The sequence below is a fragment of the Paroedura picta genome, chromosome 3, assembly GCF_049243985.1.
Source record: "Paroedura picta isolate Pp20150507F chromosome 3, Ppicta_v3.0, whole genome shotgun sequence".
In the NCBI taxonomy this organism is placed as follows: domain Eukaryota; kingdom Metazoa; phylum Chordata; class Lepidosauria; order Squamata; family Gekkonidae; genus Paroedura; species Paroedura picta.
Window position 1 is genome coordinate 161,019,050 of NC_135371.1, and position 11,912 is coordinate 161,030,961.

Below are 11,912 nucleotides of genomic sequence, written 5' to 3' on the forward strand. Positions count from 1 at the left end.
CCGGCACCGGGCCGCAGCCCAGTGGTTGGGGACCACTATCTTAAAGTATACACACCTTCATTCATCCCCCAACTTTTTAAAAGGTAGAGCCATGTGAACTGCATTTATGGCTGTGGTTGGCCATATGAGTGGGGCTCCATGAGGACATGGACATGGAGGGGCATCAGCATTACCTCCCTTCCAGTGGAAACCCAGTAATGTCATCATCTAGAAATCAATGAACCATGTATGGTATTACCACAGAGTTCCCAACAATTCCTAGAGCGGTGCAGCGGCATTTCTGGGTTTTCCCCAGAAGTGATGTAATGCCACTCCACCATGAGAAAATGGCATCTCTAAGTTCGCTACAGTAATCTAACCGGCATGTAATATCAAAGCATGACTTCTGTGGCCAAGTCATGCTTCTTGAGGAACAGCCTGGTAAAGCTAGTTGAAGCCTCTGCTTTACAGACTTCTGCATTACAGAATTCAATAGCCATTCACTTGCAAAAGTTCTCACTTTGTGATAGTCTGGTTGGTCCTAATAAAAATGTGTTGTAATGTCATTTCTTTGAGAAACAACTCAACACCAAGCAAGTGAGTATGGTATAGCAGGAGAGTGTTGGACTAGAATCTGGGAGAGCCAGGGTCATGGAGTCTCCCGGGTGACCTCGGGACAGCCAATCTCTCCACCTAGTCTATCTCACAGGGTTGGTAGGATAAAATGGAAGAGGGGAACAATATTATAAACCCCTTTGGTTTCCTGTTGGGGAGAACAGTGGGGCCCAACAGCTAACTAGCTAAATCATTGCTGTAGTTTGTGCATTGCTGTGACCATTGCATAGATCAACATGATCACTGGCAATTTTCTTTCTCAAGGGAAGATATTATAAACCAGTCTGGATGCCTGTTGGTGAGAAAAGTGGGGTATAAATATCTAGCCGGCTCAATCACAGCTTATGGACTGTTGTGTTGCTGTCCCATAGATCACTTTTCTTTCTTGGAAGATAACAACAGAGCTCCTCTACTGATTGGTGGGACAGGACCACAAAGCAAGCAGCTGGGTCCATCTCAGTAATAAACACATCTTCACAGACATGTTTTGACCATTCTGTCTAATGCAAATTTCCTCCGAATTCCCGTGCACGACCTCAAGCATTTGTATAGTGCTGTTATTAATTTTCTTTTACTTCATGCTGCAAGCGACCAAAGGACTCACAAACGCCAGCCCACAAAGAAAGCTGATTCCATTGGTCAACTTCAGCACTGAACGGCGGAAAACCGGTTCCCATCATTGCCGATGAGATGATGCCGGGAACTCTCGCGGGTGTTAATGGGATCCTCCCGGCTCCCGACGCGGCACCCTTCCCCGTGCATCCAGAGCCAGGCAGGCTCTTACGGAGCATCCCAGCTGTGCAAGAATTAATCAATGTCGTACGCCTATAGCCCGGAGCAAAATTACTCCTGCATGAAAGCAATTTCCCTGGACAGAACATCGCTTGCGGTGAAGCAGGCCCTACCGTTCTATTTCACAGGAAGCTCTAATTATCTTCCAAAGATGGGAGGCAACGCTTAAGAACAATCATTTATCTAGTTTGTACATTTTTCAGGTGAGGTTGTCAGTCTGCTTAAACATCCACCCCTCGGGGAGGAGGATGGGGGGGGGGGGAGGGAGTTCACCTCTCCCTTTCAACCCCTGGGAAGTTCAGGAAAAGTACAAGGTATCACATGGATTGGGAAGGGCATGTGGAGAACATGTGAAGGCTGGCTAATCTAGATGTTTCATGCCCTGGCCAGCTGTAGCAATTGATGTTCACTTTCCCATTGGCATAAGTAACCTTTTTGGTCCAAGAGCCCCCCCCCCCTCCCCAAAAAATCTACCTGTGAAGAGGTTGATGTACCAGGAAAGAAATTGAAGGGGTGAAGACAGGGGTTATATTGGGCCAGACACAACAAGCAGCCTGAGAGCCAGAGATGCTGTTTGTATCTCAAGGGTTCTTGCTGGACTCAGCGGGCAGCAGTGCAATGTCTTTTCTTATTAGGGTTGCCAGCTCTGGGCTGGGAAATCCCTGGAGATTTAAGGGGTGGAGCCAGGGGAGGGCAAGATTTGGGAAGAGGAGGGGCCTCAGCAAGATATAAAGCCATAGAAATCATCCTCCAAAGCAGCCGTTTCCTCTAAGGCAACTGATCTTGGTCATTTGGAGATCAATTGTAATAGTAGTAAGTAGAAGAAGAGTTGGTTTTTATATGCTACCTTTCTCTACCCAAAGGAGTCTCAAAGCGGCTTACAGTCACCTTCCCTTTCCTCTCCCCACAACAGACACCCTGTGAGGTGGGTGAGGCCGAGAGAGCCCTGATTTTACTGCTTGGTCAGAACGGCTTTATCAGTACTGTGGCAAGCCCAAGGTCACCCAGCTGGCTGCATGTGGAGGAGCGCAGATTCAAACCCAGCTCACCAGATTAGAAGGCTGTGCTCCTAACCACTATACCAAGCAGGCTCTCTGTAGGAGATCTTCAGGTAACACTATCTCCTATACTGCTGACCCCTGGTTGGGTTACCAGTGGCTGGGTTGCTTGGCCAGAGACCTGGCGCTAGCAAAAAGGTCTCAGTTGCTGCTGTTGGCATACATGCCAGGAACTGCCTACTCTTGCCCTACTCCCTATAAAGTGACTAGAAGGGATTCTGGGTCCTGAGCACCTGGAAAAGCAGATTGCTCACTTGCCACATGCCATACAAGATTTATACTCCACCTTGAGAGCCAACTTGGTGTAGTGGCTAACAGCAGCAGCCTCTAGTCTGGAGAATGAGGTTTGATTCCCCATTCCTCCTCTACATGCAGCCAGGTGAGGGACCATGGGTTCTCCAAGACTCACCTACCTCACAGAATGTCTCTTGTGGGGAGAATAAAATCAGAGTCCAGTAGCACCTTTAAGACCAACAAAGATTTATTCAAGGCGTGAGCTTTCAAGTGCAATGTAACAAGATCAACTTTTGCTTATATATTCCTACTGTTATGATGGTCAGCTCTTAGTCTGATGAAGAGTGCTTGCACTCGAAAGCTCACGCCCTGAATAAATCTTTGTTAGTCTTTGTTAGTCTGGACTCTGATTTTATTGCGCTACTTCAGACCAACACGGCTACTCATTTGAATCTTGTGGGAAGAGGAAGGGAAGGCGATTCTAAGCCTCTTTGAGACTTCCTTGGGTATTAAAAAGAGGGGTAAAAAAAACAACACTTCTTTCCTTGTAATTCAAGGTGGCTCACAAATAATAGATGTAAAAAAATCCCGTTAAAACCAAAGTAAAATAACCATAACCATAATAATAATATTTATTATTAAGGGGAATTATGGAGTTTTATTGCATTTTATTCTTTGATCCTTGTAAACCGCCGTGGGCCCAGACGGGATCGGCGGTATATAAATCCAATCAATCAATCAATCAATAAATAAAATGTGAAGAGTCAATAGGATCCCTATTCTCATTCCTAGCATCAAGGTCAACTTCCCCACTCACTGTTATGTGTGGTGAGATGACTCACCTCCACCTGCTCTGTACTGTGTTTCTCTGCCTGGGTATGGCCAGTCCTCCAGTGATTTAAAGGCCAAAAGGACCTCTAATCTGTTGGCTCAAGTCAGACCAAAAAACAATCAGTAGGGCAATTGTTTATTGATATACTTCATTTATGTTTTGTCTTCCCCACTCCAGGGACCCAAAGCAGCTTGCATCTTTCTCCTAGCCTCCATTATATCTTTGCAAACAATCCTGTAAGGTAGGCTAGATTGAGAAGGAAGAGGATCAACACAAACAGTGCAGCTCAGAGCATATGATTCTGCAAATGGTGACAAGATGCTCATTTTCTCTGTTAAGGGATTTATGTTCTGGAGAGGCATTTTGTTTAATACGTTTATTAAATACATGAGAACCAGCATGGTGTAGTGGCTAGAACAGCCTTTTTCAACCTTTTGACTGTAGAGGAACCCCCAAAATATTCATTCATTCATTCATTCATTCATTCATTCATTCATTCATTCATTCATTCATTCATTCAGTTTATATTCCGCCCCTCACTATGATGTTTCGGGGCTGTGCACATAAAACCAGTAATGTTGGAAGCATACATCAAACTATTTTGTAGCAGTAAACAGATAAAAAACAGTCATAATATCAACATCAAAAACATAATTTGGGACCATTGAACAGTAACTGCGGTAATTTGGAGAAGAGGAGACTATGAGCTTGGGTAGAGTTGCCTAACAGAGATGGATCTGATTGCAGGGAAGTCTCCCATTGCTGGCATTCAGCCGGAGGCTTGTCAAAAGAGCTCCATTTTGTAGGCCCTCTTAGGGCCTTGATCTCATTGGGGAGCTCATTCCACCAGGTTGGGGCCACCGTTGAAAAGGCCCTGGCTCTTGTTGAGGCCTCTTTTTTCATATTTTTTCATAGTTTTCAGGCTTCAAGGAACCCTGGAAGTGTTGACGTGCTGCTTCAGAGAATCAGAGAATCAGAGAATCAGAGAATCATAGAGTTGGAAGGGGCCATACAGGCCATCTAGTCCAACCCCCTGCTCAACGCAGGATGAGCCCTAAGCATCCTAAAGCAAAGAAGCGGTTGTGGAAGTAAGGTATGGCAGCCAATCAATAAATCAATTGACCATTTACCATTTCCATTGTGCATATAGAGACTAGGCTTGAAGAACCACCAGGGAAGTGGGCTCCAGTGATGTCTAGTGATGTCAGCATCCATCTGAATTTCCGTGAAAGGCTGCGTAACCCCTGGGGAGTTCTCACGTAACCCCAGGTTCCCCAGAACCCTGGTTGGGAATCCCTGTTCTACAGGGAGAGGCAGAACAAGCCCTTTCTCAACTGCATCCCTGACTACAGCCCTTCTACTTAGTTGTACCAAAGTTAATGCAAACTGTTTCCATTGTGGAGAAAGAGACTAGAATTGTAAAGCAACAGGGGAAGGGGGCTTTAGTGATACCAGCAGTCATCTGAACTTCTGGGAAAGGCCACATAACCCCTGGGGAGCTCTCGCATAACCCCAGGGCTCCCTGGAACCCTGATTGAGGATCCGTGTTAGATTATCGTGTCCAGATCAAAGGAGGTGATGGTACCACTTTACTCTGCTCTGGTTCGGCCTCACTTGAGTTACTGTGTTCAGTTTTGGGCACCCCAGTTGAAGAGGGATGTAGACAAACTGGAGTGTGTCCAGAGGAGGGCAACAAAGATGGTGAGGGGTTTGGAGACCAAGACGTATGTGGAAAGGTTGGGGGACCTTGGTCTGTTTAGCCGACGACTGAGAAGGGATCAGATATCTTCAAGTATTTAAAAGGCTGCCATGTAGAGGATGGAGCAGAGTTGTTCTCTCTTGCCCCAGAGGGATGGGCCAGAACCAATGGGATGAAATTAATTCAAAAGGAATTCCGTCTATACATCCAGGAGAAGTTCCTGTCAGTTAAAAGTTTCTCAGTGGAACAGGCTTCCTCGGGAGGGGGTGGGTTCTCCATCTTTGGAAATTTTTAAACAGAGGCTGGATAGTCATCTGACAGAGAGGCTGAATCTGTGAAGGCTCAAGGGAGTGGCAGGTTACAGTGGATGAGAAATAGGGTTGTGAGTATCCTGCACAGTGCAGGGGGTTGGACTAGATGACCCAGGAGGTCCCTTCCAACTCTATGATTCTATGATTGTCAAACTAGGATCTGGGAGACTCTGCTTCAGCTCCCCTTACTGCCCTGACAGCGCTGGTCAAGTGACCTCACCTGCCTCCCAACACTGTTGTGAAGCTAAAATGGAGAAAAGGAGAATGCTGTAAGCCATTTTGGATCCCCGCTGGGGAGGAAAGTGGAGTATAAGTGAAGCGAATAAGTATAAGTGTTGTTATTCATGTTGTGTTGTGATTGTTACCTGACATATTGTTGTCATGTTCTATGAAATTTGTGCAACGTTATAGATTGTCATAAAGTTCTATGTAATCTTGTGCAACGTTCCATGTAAACCGCCCAGAGCCGTAAGGAAGGGTGGTATAAAAATCCAAATACCGTATTTGCCGGCGTATAAGACTACTGGGCGTATAAGACGACCCCCCAACATTTCCACTCAAAATATAGAGTTTGTTACATTACATTACAGTACTATGGGCCACTATGGGCAGCTATGTCTATCCCAACTGAAGTGCACCCGGCGTATAGGACAACCCCCCCACTTGGAGGCATGTTTTTCAGGAGGGAAAAGTAGTCTTATACGCCAGCAAATACTGTAAATAAATATCGACGATATTGGAAGTCACTTTCTTCACCCAGATTCAAGTCCACCAGCCTCCTCCCACTCATCCTCCACAGTCAGAGTCCACATGTGGGTTGACTGCCTAGAATGAGGCCTACATTTCAGCCTCTTATTCATATTTAACTGTGTGTTTAAGTATTCAAAGGAATACTTAGATGTTGAATATATTTAATAATCAAATTAACAGTAACATTTAATATTTCTCCCTGTCCTTGTCGGTTTGCTCCGGAGTCAGCTGGAAATGTACCCCCGAATAAGGTCTAGAGGTAATTCATTGGCCCTGACAAACTTCACCAGAGGGTGTGCAGTCGTCATGTAGCGTGATATGGAAATCAATGACAATTATCTCAGGGTCAAAGATTGGAGGGGGGGGGGAGGTCAACGCTACAAAAAGGGTATTTATGCACACAAGCCTCCAGATGATTCGGAGAATTTACCTCTAACGACATCTCCTCCACCAATGGCGTGCAAGACTTTCCCATCAGTGAGAACCTATGGGAACCGTTGCCAGCTAATGATGCATGATGCCCTCCAACATTTCACAGAGGAAAATAGGGACATTCTTGCAAGACCCCTGTTCTCATATGAAGGATTACAGCTCAAAACCCCAACCCCCCACTCCACAGGGCTAAAGGCTCCGCTGCATTCCGTATTCATTTATTCGGAAATAGTCAGCCCTGGTTTCTATTTATTTATGTTTGTCAGCAGTCTTCCCATTTCTGTAATGTTTATACAACGTTCAACAGTAAGAAGATGAGATTGGCAGAAAATGACTGGGAAATCAGTCTGGAGACGAACTCTGGGGAAGAGGAGAAAGAAGATGAGAGAGGAAAGGAAATAGAAGAAAAGCAGAGACGGAAAACAAAAACGGGTAACAAATTAAACAACAACAACAACAACAATAATAAAAAACAGAAGGCAGACGGAAAAGAAAATATACACTTTTAAGATAAATTTAGGGGGAGTTGGAATAGATTGCGTAAAAGTGAATGTTTTATTGAGGGCTTAAAAAACACAAGGCAGCTTGCACAGTAAAAATCCTTATCCATTGTTCCTCTTTATATATTTGTGAAACAGGCCTGGGGGTGGAAACTGTCCTGGCACTCTGATTGGCCCTCCCTCTCCACCTCCCATCCTCTCTCCTTGCCCGCTCATAGGGGGAGAGGCAGCGACAGCACTTTGCGGGCTCCACGTAAGTGGCTGCGGCGCCAGCGGGCCGCGGGGGTCTGGCCGGGAGAAGGCCCCGAGTTGCTGCCAGGTGGGTGGGTGGGCAGCGGCCTTCTCCCACGTCACAGATGCGGCGAGGCTGTTCCCGGGGCGGGGAGAACGCCCCAGGTCGCGGGCAGGTGTCCGCGGCGCGCCAGGCCCCGGGAAGCCTTCGCCCTGCAAAGGCTTCCCTGGGGATGGGGACCTAGCGCCCATTTTATTACAGAATAAAATGGGCTTTAAGTCTAGTCAACAATAATCCAACAGTGGTTTTAAAGCAGCACCATTTCAATGGACTTGATCAACAACAACGTAACAAGAACGGCAACTTAGATAAGGCCCCCAGAGAGGCCAGACTGGTTAGGGACTGGTCTTTACCGCTGTGTATATTTTGCTGTACTTGGGATCCTACTATTTAATTAGTGCAGCGTTTCTCAACTTTTTTGATGATGATGGCTATTACCATTGGGAAACCCCTGAAGCGTTCTTTAGCCTTCAAGACACCCTGGAAATGGCGCAATCGTGTAGAATATGGTTGGGAAGTATAGTCATGCACACGCCCATCCAGGCCCCCTCCCCTTCCAGGCTGATAATTGCCTATTTGGGGAGGTGGGTTGCCATTAACCATATACGGTCATATCACCCAATAAATAAATAAATGTAGAAGAACTTTTTAAAGTACATTAAAAATAATTCACTCCTACTCATTTGGGAATCCTTTACAGGGCTGTTGAGAAACCTCAGGGCAGGGGTAGTCAAACTGCGGCCCTCCAGATGTCCGTGGACTACAATTCCCAGAAGCCCCTGCCAGCATTCGCTGGCAGGGGCTCGTGGGAATTGTAGTCCATGGACATCTGGAGGGCCGCAGTTTGACTACCCCTGCCTCAGGGTTTCACAAAACCCTGGTTGAGATAGCCTGATTTAATGTGTCATGTTAACACTTACATTTTGCTGCAGTTCTGTTTTTATATTATTTGGCAGGTTCTACAACCCAAATCCCATCTCCTTGTTTACTGGATGTCCCATTCTGTTGATTTTATTGGCTGTATCATCTGCCTTGAGACCCAGCGAAAAAGGCAGACTATAAATGATGGAAAATAAAAATTTTTAAAATACCTGTGACAGGGATCCAGCACAGGCTGGGTTTCAACTGGGGTATTTGCTTGGTACCAATGGCCTTCAGGCAACCAAGTCAGGGCTAAACTGGAGTGCTCACTCAAAGGGCCAGCATTACTATGAGGCTCCAAGAAATATCGGCCTAGGGCTAAAATCATCAAGCAGAAAAGAGCTGTCCAAAATAAAAACAATCAATCCAATGGGCATGAGAGGCAGAAAAGGGATAGGGGAGTCAAGAAGGGTTAAACTGAGGACTAAAGACATTTGTAGCTCAGCACAGACAAGGAGAACCTAAGGTGAGAAGAGCTAGGAGGTTTTGTTACCCCTCTTTTCACTACCCGAAGTAGTCGCGAAGTGGCTTACAAACATCTGTATCTTCCTTTCCCACAACAGACAACCTGTGAGGTGAGACTGAGAGCTCTAAGAGAAATGCTCTGTGAGAAGAGCTCTAAGAGAACTGTGACTAGCCCAACGTCACCCAGCTGCCTACCTGGGGAGGAGTGGAAACTCAAACCCAATACTCCAGATTAGAGGCCACCGCTATTAACCACGACACCATACTGGCTATCAAATACTCAAATCAACAGTAGAAATATTTCTCCCTACCACGTGGCCTCTTTGCCAGCCTTCTGTGGCTCGCTCCAGAAATGCGAAGCCCAGACTGATCCTGACACAAGCCCTGGACAGCAGACACCCTCCCTCGGCTTCCCAAGGCAATCATCCACAAGTCCCTTTGAGGTCACAGAGACATTGTGAGGGGGCACTTTGACAGCAATGCTGAGATCACCCCTTTCTGGTCTCTGTAGCAACCAAGGTTGCTAATCAACCAGAAATCTCTTGGGCAACTGGTTTTATAATGCTTTCAGAGAGGTTGCCAGAAAAGCAACCAATGAGGCTACATTCCACTCCCCCTTCTTTTAAAGCTACATCCTTGTGGTGATAGGCCTAGTCCACAAAGGTCTGCCTCACACCAGAACTGCTGTTTCGTACTCCACTCCCAAGTGCTGGGTTCTACTCTGGTTCAGCTCCAAATTGATAGGATCTTTCCCTAGTCCTGCCCTTGGACTTCATTCTGAAGTCTTGCCCCTGGATCCACCGCCAGAACTATTCCAGGACTTGTTGCTCCTGGATCCCGGGGGCTTCCCCACAGGACCGACTCATGCGGTGGGATTCACGCTGGTTTGTATCTTTGGTACTGGCCTACTCCAATCCAGGGCCTATTCCGCACACAACAGATAATGCACTTTCAATGCACTTTAGAAGTAGATTTTCCTGTTCTGCACAGGAAAATCCAGCTGCCAAAGCACATTGAAAGTGCATTATCCTTTGTGTGCGGAATTGGTTGCTCATTCCCAACAACATCCTGAGCAATTGGGCTTGGGGCAGTGGAAGGCTACCCATTCCATCCCTGGCCAATCAGTGGCCCTGATATTGAAGTGACACCAGCCTACCCTCTCCCTCTCAGCAGGCATGGCTGCTGCTGTTGCTTAAGGAGCCAGATTCCCACCATTCTCTGTCCCTGTTCACCCTCACCTGAATGGCCCAGGTGAGCCCAATCTATCAGACGTCAAAAGCTAAGCAGGGTTAGCCCTGGTGACTATTTGGCTGGGTCACTATGCAGAGGCATAATATGGAGAATTATCATCGAACCCGGAGAGCATTTGCCCCTGCAGCTGTGACAAATGTGTTGGTCTTTAAGATGCGCAGGTCTCCCTTTTAATCCCATGTGTCTTGGTGGTTTATGAAATGCAGCTATGAAACTCTGAAAGTTCAACAAATACATCACGTTATTTAATGGTAAGCTGCCTCTGACAAAGTAGGAGTTTTTTCATACTTGGGGGACCTTCTCTGGTATACAGGAAAATACAGGAGGGGAGAAACCAAGAACTGGTCTGACGAGAACCAAATATGCTCCACAGAAGACAGGTGTCTGCTTAAGGCAGCAGGAGAAGAGGGAACCAGGTTGTTTAGAATCCACAAAAAGGAAATTTTGGGACGTGGGGGGTGGGATTCCCGAATGGTTTCCCCTGCCAGAGATCCCTCAGAAGCTTGTACAGGATCAAGCAACAGAACTCTAGAACGAGGAGGGTGAATAAAACCATCAGTGGCATCTGCCACACCTCTGAAGGACTGAAGCACTGAAGGAAGCCTCTCTAGCACTTGCAAAAGTTTAATAGTTTTGGGCTTCTTTTGGCAGGAAACTCTATTATTTCTCTCTTAGGAAGCTCCCTATTCCAAGAGCACTGGCCTTCCAAACAGTTCACTCATTTGGATTGTGATTGACTTGTGACCCAGCGATGGCAGGCTGCACCACCATTGTCTCCTTACAGGGGTAGTCAAACTACAGCCCTCGAGATGTCCATGGGCTACAATTCCCAGGAGCCCCCTGCCAGCATTCGCTGGCAGGGGGCTCTTGGGAATTGTAGTCCATGGACATCTTGAGGGCCGCAGTTTGACTACCCCTGGGTTTTGAAAGAGAAGGTAAGAGGGGTGGGGGCGGGGGGGGGAGAAGGATTTGTAACAACAGGAACGTCTCACCCCATGTCTAACAAGTCTATAGACCAGGGGTAGTCAACCTGTGGTCCTCCAGATGTTCATGGACTACAATTCCCATAAGCCCGGGGCTCATGGGAATTGTAGTCCGTGAACATCTGGAGGACCACAGGTTGACTACCCCTGCTATAGACCACTGTCAGAAGTCCCCCCCCCCAACTCTATTAGAAATAACATAATTCCCCCATGTTGACTTTTTTGTAGCATGGCTTCCCTATAGAATCGCCGAGGGTCGGACACTACTGAACAGACAACGACATCATCATCATCATCATCATCAGACCTCTCCCCAACTCAGAATTAAATTTCTGGATTTTGCTGGCTGAGTCAGAAGATTGGATCCTTTCAGCCCCCTTGCCATTTCCGCACCCAGTTTCTCTGGTTCCAGAAAAGGCAATTCCCACCATATGCTGGGAAAGGCGAACAATTTGATACGGCTGATCTGTGATGCAAGAGGTAGTGAATCGCTTTGATTCTCACCCCACCCATCCCCTGTCTGCAGTCCTGTGGCTTCCCCTCCAGCCCTCTTTTCCATCTGTTCGTTCCAAAGAGAAATCTCAAGTTTCAAGTTAATGTCTCAATCAAAAGCTATGTGGGGCAGGTGGAGGGGAAGGGAAACAAGGGATGAGGTAATGACCTTAAACGCTGGGGAAGAAAAGACCCTTGGGATACAAGGGGAGTATCCAACAGCAGAACCTGGCCAGACTGGGCTGCTGCTTTCTATAAAGCTCCGGAGGCCAGATTGTACACGGTCACTCTATTTGTGAGAACCAA

General features: G+C 46.9%; 2 long non-coding RNA genes across 2 annotated transcripts in view; one reads left to right on the top strand and one right to left on the bottom strand.

The window, feature by feature from the left end:
* The window catches only part of LOC143833360 (uncharacterized), a 53,731-nt gene extending 44,272 nt beyond the window's left edge, over nt 1–9,459 (bottom strand). The window contains exon 1 of the long non-coding RNA XR_013229624.1: nt 9,192–9,459. This is a non-coding gene — a long non-coding RNA (uncharacterized LOC143833360). The remainder of the gene's footprint in view (nt 1–9,191) is intronic.
* A 3-nt stretch (nt 9,460–9,462) lies between these two features.
* Nucleotides 9,463–11,812, top strand: LOC143833361 (uncharacterized). Its single transcript, XR_013229625.1, has 3 exons — nt 9,463–9,543; nt 10,338–10,382; nt 11,343–11,812. It is a non-coding gene; the product is annotated as an uncharacterized LOC143833361 (long non-coding RNA).
* The last annotated feature ends 100 nt before the right edge of the window (nt 11,813–11,912 follow it).